Source organism: Fragaria vesca, linkage group LG4 (genome assembly GCF_000184155.1).
Source record: "Fragaria vesca subsp. vesca linkage group LG4, FraVesHawaii_1.0, whole genome shotgun sequence".
Taxonomy (NCBI): Eukaryota; Viridiplantae; Streptophyta; class Magnoliopsida; order Rosales; family Rosaceae; genus Fragaria; species Fragaria vesca.
In genome coordinates, this window is record NC_020494.1 from 22,181,633 (window position 1) to 22,187,296 (window position 5,664).

The 5,664-nt window shown below is 58.8% G+C and overlaps 1 non-coding gene across 1 annotated transcript in view; it reads right to left on the bottom strand.

Moving 5' to 3' along the window:
- Positions 1-5,473: 5,473 nt before the first annotated feature.
- LOC101300139 overlaps positions 5,474-5,664 on the bottom strand; it is a 1,837-nt gene continuing 1,646 nt past the window's right edge. The window contains exon 3 of the transcript XR_184553.1: positions 5,474-5,651. This is a non-coding gene — a transcript (uncharacterized LOC101300139). The remainder of the gene's footprint in view (positions 5,652-5,664) is intronic.

The following is a 5,664-nucleotide window of genomic DNA, read 5'->3' on the forward strand; positions in this document are numbered from 1 at the left end:
CCTAGGGCAGCCAAAGGGCGCCTTGACCTGCCTCAGACCGCCTTTGAACGCCTTGGGCCGCCTTTGAACGCTTTGGGCCGCCTTGACCCGCCTATGACTGCCTTGACCCGATGTGGCCGGCCTAGGACCGCCTTTGAGAGCCCTGACCCGCCTTGGCCCACCTTGATCCGCCTTGACCTGCTTTGCCTCGCCATGACCCGCCTTGAAACGCCTTGGCCGGTCTTGACTCGCCTTGAAACAGCCATGACTCGCCAAGGCGTTGCCATGACCTCCAAGGCCTGTCTAGGGCCACCAACAGACCGCCTTAATTCGCCCTGACCCGTGTTGGGCTGCCTTGACCCTCATCGACCTTTCTAGGCCCACCTAGGGCAGCCAAGGCGGCGCCATGACCCACCTAGGGCCGCCAAGGGGCTACCTTTACACGCTTTGACCCGTCTAGGGCCGCTAAGAGGCCACCTTGACAGTCCTAGGGCCGCCAAGGGGGACACCTTGACACGTCTAGGGCTGCCAAAGGGATATCTTGACCCGCCAAGGGGCTGCCTTTACACGCCTAAGGCTGTTTTGACCTCCCTAAGGACTATCATGACCCGCTTAGGGTCGCCAAGAGGGGTGCATACGTCCGCCAAGGAGCCATCTTGACCCTCCTTGGCCCGTCTTGACCCGCCATGACCCGCCTTAACTTGTCTTGGCCCGCCTTGACTAGCCTTAGCCCGCCATAGGCCGCCTTTACCCACCTTGGGCTGCCTTGACCCTTAGACCATCATAGGGCCACCAAGAAGCCACATTGACTCGCCATGACCTTCCTAGGCTCGTCTAGGGCCGCCAAGGGGCCACCTTGGCTTGCCTTGATCCTCCTCGGCTCTTCTAGGGCCACCTAAGGCAGCCAAGGGGCGGCCAAAGGGGCGCCTTGACCTGCCTTGGGCCACTTTGACCCTCCTAGGGCTACCAAGAAGCCGCCTTGACTCACCAAAGGGTCGCCATGACCCTCCTAGGCTCGTCTAGGGCCGCCAAGGTCTGTCTTGACCCACCTTGACCCTCCTCGGCTCTTCTAGGCCAACCTAAGGCAGCCAAGGGGCGGCCAATGGGGGGCTTTGACCCGTCTTGGACCGCCATGACCCGCCTTGAGTCGCCATGGGCCGCCTTTACCCACCTTGAACCCCTTTGGGCCGCCTTGACCCTCCTAGACCCGCCTAAGGCCACCTAGAAGGCAGCCAAGGGGCGACCAAATGGGCGCTTTGACCCGCCTTAGACCGCTTGACACACCTTGACCCGCCTTGGACGGCCTTAACCCGCCTTGACCCTCTCCTAGACCTAGGGCCACCAAGAAGCCGCCTTAACTAGCCAAGGGGTCACCATGACCCTAGGGTCGCCTTGAGCCGTCTTGATCCTCCTCGGCTCTTCTAGGCTCACCTAAGGCAGTCAAGGGACGGCTAAGGGGGCGCCTTGACCCGCCTTGGACAGCCCTAGAATGCCTTGGGGCCGCCTTGACCGTCCTAGACCCACCTAGGGCCACCAAGAAATCGCCTTGACACACCTTGGACCGCCTTGACCTGCCTTGACCTGCTTTCACTACCGCCTTGGGCCGCTTGGACCCGCTTTTGCCCGTCAAGACCCGCCTTTGCCCGCCATGACCCGCCTTGACTTGCCTTGACCAGCCTTGGGCCGTTTTGACTCGCCTTTCCCCGCTTTGACCCGCCTTTCCCCGCTTTGACCCGCTTTGGACCACCTTGACCCGCTTTGGACCGCCTTGACCTGTCTTGGCCCGGCTTAGGCCGCCTTGACCCGTATTGAACCGCTTTAGGCCGCCTAGTGCCACCATGAAGCCGCCATGACTCGCCAAGGCGTCGCCATGACCCTCCCTAGGGACCGCGTTAACCCGCATTGACCCGTCTTGACCCGCTTTGACCTTCTTAGAGCCGCCAAGGGGCGCCATGACCCACCTAGGGCAACCAAGGGGGAGCCATGACCCACCTAGGCCCGCCAAAGGGCTGCCTTTACACGACTTGACTCGTTTAGGGCCGCTAAGAGGCTGCCTTGACAGTCCTAGGGCCGCTAAGGAGGCCGCCTTGACACGCCTAGGGCTGTTTTGACCTCCTTAGGGCCACCTTGACCCGTCTTGGGAAGCCTTGACCCGCCTTGACCTGCCTTGTCTCGCCCTGGACCGCCTTGACCCTTCTTAACCCTCCTTGGTCCGCTTTGGGCCGCCTTTTCCCCGCCTTGAATCGACTTGGGCCGCTTGACCCTCCGTGGCCCGCCTTGACCCTCCTAGACCTACCTAGGGCCACCAAGAAGCCGCCTTGACACGCCTTGGACCGCATTGGCCGCCTTGGACCGCCTTAACCCGTCTTGATCCGCCTTGGACCGCCTTGGACCACCTTGATCTGCCTTGACCTGCCATGACCAGCCTTGAAGCCACCTTGACCCGGCTTGAACCGCCATGGCCCGCCTTGAAGCCTCCATGACTCGCCAACGCGTCGCTTTAATCCGTCCTGACCCGTGTTGGGCCGTCATTGGCCGCTTTTACCAGCCTTGGGCCGCCTTTACCCTCCTAGACCGACCTAGGGCCACTAAGAAGCCGCCTTGACTCTCCAAGGGGTCGCCATGACCCTCCTAGGCTCGTCTAGGGCCGCCAAGGGGGCGCCTTGACCCTCCTAGACCCACCTAGGGCCACCAAGAAGCCGTCTTAACTCGCCAAGGGGTCGCCATGACCCTCTTAGGCCCGTCTAGGGCCGTCAAGGGGCCGCTTTGACTCGTCTTAACCCTCCTCGGCTCTTCTAGGCCCACCTAAGGCAGCAAGGGGCGACCAAAGGGTGCTTTGACCAGCCTTGGACCACCTTGGCCCGTCTTGGACCACCTTAACCTGCCTGGGCCTGCTTTGAATCGCCTTGGGCCACCTTGACCCTCCTACCTAGAAGGCAGCCAAGGGGAGGCCAAAGGGGCGATTGACCCTCCTTGGACCGTCTTGACTTGCCTTGACCCGCTTTGACCCGCCATTACCCGCCATGACCCGCCTTGACTTGCCTTGACCCGCCTTGGGCCGCTTGACCCGCTTTGACTCGCCTTTGCCCGTTTTGACCTGCTTTGACCCGCCGTGACCCGCTTTGGACCGCCTTTACCCGCCTTGGACCCGCATTGGACCGACTTGACCCGCTTGGACCGTTTTGACCCGCCTTGACCTGCCTTTGCCCGACTTAAGCCGCCTTAACTCGCTTTGGGCCGCTTCGTGCCACCATGAAGCCGCCATGACTCGCCAAGGCGTAACCATGACCCTCCCTAGGGACCGCCTTACCCTGCATTGACCCTCCTAGGGCCGCTAAAGGGGCGCCAGGACCAACCTAGGGCAACCAAGGGAGCGCCATGACCCACCTAGGCCCACCAAGGGGCTACCTTTACACGCCTTGACCCGTCTTGGGCCGCCAAGAGGCTGCCTTGGTTGGTATTGAGTGACTTTCCATAATTCCGTTTTCTTCAATTCTTTTCATATTGACACCGAGAACCTTTTTGTTAAAAGAAAATGAGGTATTGCCCCTCATTTCAAATTTCGCCCAATTTGAGCCAAAACCACTTGTTACACGAATTTTAAGTCAGTTTCACATTTTTTGGGAGTCCGGCTTTTTTCGTTCGGATGTGCTTATAAACACCTCCTAACATATATTGAACTATTCTAGCTTCAGAAATTCATGTATTTTATAAATTTACTCGCGATCGGACCTAAGTAAACTGACACGTGCCTTGACCCGCTTTGACCCTCCTCGGCTCTTCTAGGCAGGGGACGCTTTGACCCGCCTTGGCCCGCGTTGACCCACGTTGGACCGCCTTGAGCCGCCAAAGGCCGCCTTGACACGTCTTTGACTGCCTTGACCCGTTTTGACTTGCCTTGACACTGCTTGGGCCGCTTTGGCCCGCCTTGGACCGCCTTGGGCTGCCTTGACCCGCCTTGGACCGCTTAGGACCGCCTTGGACCGCCTTGACCTTCTTTGGACCTCCTTGACCCTCTTCGGCTCTTCTAGGCCACCTAGGGCAGCTAAGGGGAGGCCAAAGGGGAACCTTGACCCGCCTCGACCCGCCTCGGACAACCTTGACCTGCTTTAACCGGCCTTGGACCGCTTTGGTCTGCCTTGACCCCCTTGACCCGCTTTGGCCCGCCTTGGATAGCCTTTGGCCGGCTTGGGCCGCCTTGATACGCTTTGGACCGCCTTGACCCGCCTTGACCTGCCTTCACCCGCCTTGAACCTCCTTGACGCCGCCATGACTCGCCAAGGCACAGCCTTGATCCGCCTTGACCTGCCTTCGCCGGCCTTGAACCGTCTTGACGCCGCCATGACTCGCCAAGGCGCAGCGATGACCTCCTAGGCCCATCTAGGGCCGCCAACGAACCTCCTTAACCTGTCTTGACCCGTGTTGGGCCGCCTTGACCCTCCTCGACCCTTCTAGGCCCACCTAGGGCAGCCAAGGGGGCGCCATGACATTCCTAGGGCTGCCAAGGGGGACGCCTTCACACACCTTGGGCCGCCAATGGGATGTCTTGACCCGCCAATGGGCTGCCTTTACACGCCTAATGTTGTTTTGACCTCCCTAAGGACTGCCATGACCCGCCTAGGGGCGCCAAGGGGCTGCATACGTCCGCCAAGGGGCCATCTTGACCCGTCTTGGCCCGTCTTGACCTGTCTTGGTCGCCTTGGACCATCTTTGGCCGCCTTGACCAGTCTTTACCCGTCTTGACCATTTTAGACTAGGGCCACCAAGAAGCCACCTTGACTCGCCAAGGGGTCGCAATGACCTTCCTAGGCCCGTCTAGGGCCGCCAAGGGGTCGCCTTGATCCTCCTCGGTTCTTCTAGGCCCACTTAAGGCACCCAAGGGGGTGCCTTGACCTGCCTTGGACCGCCTTGACTCGCCTTAGAACGCCTTGACCCTCTTAGACCCACCTAGGGCCACGAAGAAGCCTCCTTGACTCGCCAAGGGGTCGCCATGACCCTCCTAGGCCAGTCATGGGCTACCAAGGTCCGTCTTGACTTGCGTTCACCCTCATCGGCTCTTCTAGGCCTACCTAAGGCAACCAAGTGGCGGCCAAGGGGGCGTTTTGACCCGCCTTGGACCGCCATGAGCTTCCATAGGCGGCCTTGACACGTCTTGGACTGCCTTGGCCTACCTTGACCCACTTTGACTTGTCTTGACCCGCCTTGGGCCGCTTGGACCCGCCATGACCCGCTTTTGCCCGCCATGACCCGCCTTGACTTGCCTTGCCCCGCTTTGACACGCCTTAACCCGCCTTTCCCTGCTTTGACCCGCCTTAACCCGCTTTGGACCGCCTTGACTGTCACACCCCAACTCGAGTAAAGGTATAATCTCGAGTTGAGATGTGAATCACATTCTAATTACAGACAGTTTAATATCCATAATTAAAATGAGACTGATATCATTACATGACGTAAGAAAAGAAACGATCGCACCTTTATTTATATTACAAACCTTTAAAAAGGGTGCTAAAAGCACACAGGTTTAAAGTATTTACAAACAAACAGCAAACAAACCAAAACAAGAATAGCGTTACTCCTCATAACGTCTATTCTTTATTCAATCTCTATTTACAAACAAAGCAAGAAGGTTCTAATTTGCATTATAAGATTTCCAAAACACTTCGAGAAAACACCTGCAATGGGTTT